Genomic DNA, 3,032 nt, shown 5'->3' on the forward strand with positions numbered 1-3,032 from the left:
ATCTAACCAATAGGCCAAATCGTCAGACGATACAAGTTAAGCTGTAGCTCTATTATTCAGTTGACTTCATCGAGTTGAATTCGCTACTAGATTCTCCGGCAGAAAATGCTCAATATGCCTTCATTGAAAGTGCTCTGTTCGCCTCTAGTGAACAAATTAAAGTAAAAACCCGTTTTACAATTGATTAAAGTGAAAAATCAAAAATTTTATGATGCTGAAAATTTAGAAACAATGTGTAGATCATGTTGCAGTGCGTACATCAGATCAAGATGATTTAAAGGTCATAAAAGCTTATTTGGTGGTGCTCAAAAATTATAATATTTTCGTCACTTGAGAACCTAGCTGGTTATTATTTAATATTTCTGTAAATATGGAAAGGATATTTCTTTTTTGGTGAAAAATTAATACTATAGGTAGTACGAAACAAGTCCTCATGAAAATTTGTTTAAGAAAATACGTACTTATGTAGAAAAATGGACTTCTCATTATGCCTCGGGTGCTCGTTATGCCCTCATCTCCCCTACGTATTATAGTATCCATCCAACGCACTTTATTCCTTATTTTAACACTCGTAGAATCATCATCACTCTGACTACCCGTGACGTTCTCTACACGCTTCCTGCTATCAGCTCTTCTGCTCTTCTGTTCACTTTCTGTCTGGTCTCAAGGTATTTCATATAGTAAGGTGTGTTATGATTTTACACAATGCATACTTGGTAAAAGGTAGAACCCTACATCCCTACTTTTCTTTAAATGAAAAATAAAAACGAAATAAATATATAAGCAACGTCAATCAGTTTCAATCAACTTTCACATCAATTTGCACAGATCAGTTTATTCGTTCGCTACATTATTAACTGATGCTGTTCTCGATTCTAATTTTGAATAATCTCTGTTTCAATTCGAATTCTTAAAAACTCAATGGTTAACATTAATGATCGGTTGTAATATTATTGAACTGTTTTAAGAAGGGATTTCAATGCATCCCCTTTAGGGGGAATGTTATAGCAAACCTAATTGCACGTTTTTCAAAGCCTGCTCAACTTGTACTTTACTACTGATTCTAACTTATTCTTTAATGATCAACGTATTACCTCGTGCTCTCTCCCCTTTATTTTCATTTTTTTTTTGTAAAGTAATCATGTTTTCAAATAAGAGCATCTCGCCATCGCATATTTTGATGGCTTTGGTGAGCCAGTCTTGAACCCCAAGCTGAACCTTTCCTGGTTTTTCCAAAATTCAGAAATGAAAATCCGTGAATTCACAACAATTATATAAAGAAGTATAAACAATATTCGCGTGACACTATCTTATGAATGAAAACATAGTCTAAACTCTAAAAGGATCAGGAATCACCTCTAAAGATTTATGAGCTTTTATATGGTACTCAAATAGCCCACATAAAACTTCTGGGTTTACGATTTGACAACCGGATAACTCATTGTTACATATATTTTCACTAGCTATTGATTGAATACTGCCTATCTATTAGCGCATGAGTGCAGATTTAACAAGTCTTATTCGTCTTCAAGGTTGGCAATAAACGTGTTTGCCAGTTGACGACTTGATAGCTAATTGTCTAACACCGTTTATACTATTCAAATCAAACTGTAAATCTACAGAGAAAATCTTAACAAATTAGATTGATATTTGATTAAAATTTTATTTACTTTTCAAGAACATTTATATCTATTACTCAAACGAGGTATGAGGACCAATTCCTTTAAAACATTTTTGATTCAGCCCATATAGAACCAGAAGGTTTTATTTATTCAGTTATCAATTTATATCCATGGCAATATACCCTAACCATTTCAATAGATGAAGATCTCATCTCTTTCCATAGATGCTGTTATGGTTTTGCATTGAGATTATACATAACGAGAATAGGAGTAAAAGTTTCGAAGAAAAATAATTATTTACTAAAGAATTAAACATGCTTCAGTATCTCTTGTTACTCGTTCAACAATAAATAACGAAAATCGCATGTTTCTATTCAAGGTTATTAAAACACTAGGTTATCTGACTTCTACAGTTAGTAGGCGAGGAGAGCGCGGTAAAGTGGGGTATGTCGTGTTTGATGCTCGTTACTTTTTTTTACAAACTAGCAGTTTGCTAAAATGAAAAAGGCAAATTTAGGTCTCAGCTGTTCTATGGATTAATAGTAAACAAACGCAACGAAGCAATCAACATGGCTGATTCTGAAATTTGATGGTTTGAATCACCTTCTATTTATCCCCCTTGTTTCAAATTAGCGACAGCAATAGGGTCATTTCGATGTTTAAGATCTTTGATATCTCTTTACCCAATATACCAACCAGCACCTACTTAAAATTTTCAACAGATTAGAATATTCCACAAGTTCGAGAAACTACCTATCATAGACTTTGATAATTTTATCGCTTATTTATAACACCGCTATGCGATTAACATGTTTACTTCCATCTCGACACCTCAGATTGCATTCTTCAACACGACAGTTTTACTTTCAAAGTGGAACGTATAGTAAATTTTCTTCCCTTTCTTCTCCTAGCCCAATGTCTTTTACAACGTTATATTAAGGTTTTACTTCGTTCAATCCAGTTGAAACACTTGAAAGTTCGCAAGCTAACATCCCATTTTGAACACGCTTTCATACTCATTCTCTCGATACCTCTCTGGACCAAGAACGATACATTCCTTTAGTTATTCTGACGGTGTTCCTTCTTCACCACATTTTCTTTCATTTTTCTTTAGCTGCATGTCTCCAATCATGATTAAGGTGTTATATTTCTTTTTTTTTATTTTTCCACAGGAAACTAACACTTTCCAGAGCTTCAATATGTGATAGCTACTGATAGAATTTCATCTTATATATCTTTCCACGATCATTTAAACATCTCTGAAATTTCTTCGAATATTTTCCGAAATAAATCCTTGTGTAGTGTTGAACCTAGTACTCAAACACACAATAGTACTACACATCACAGACTCCAACTAATTTTCTACCTCATAGTTCAGTTGGACACTCTACTAATGCCATTTTTTCATTC

Source organism: Uranotaenia lowii, chromosome 2 (assembly GCF_029784155.1).
Source record: "Uranotaenia lowii strain MFRU-FL chromosome 2, ASM2978415v1, whole genome shotgun sequence".
NCBI lineage: Eukaryota > Metazoa > Arthropoda > Insecta > Diptera > Culicidae > Uranotaenia > Uranotaenia lowii.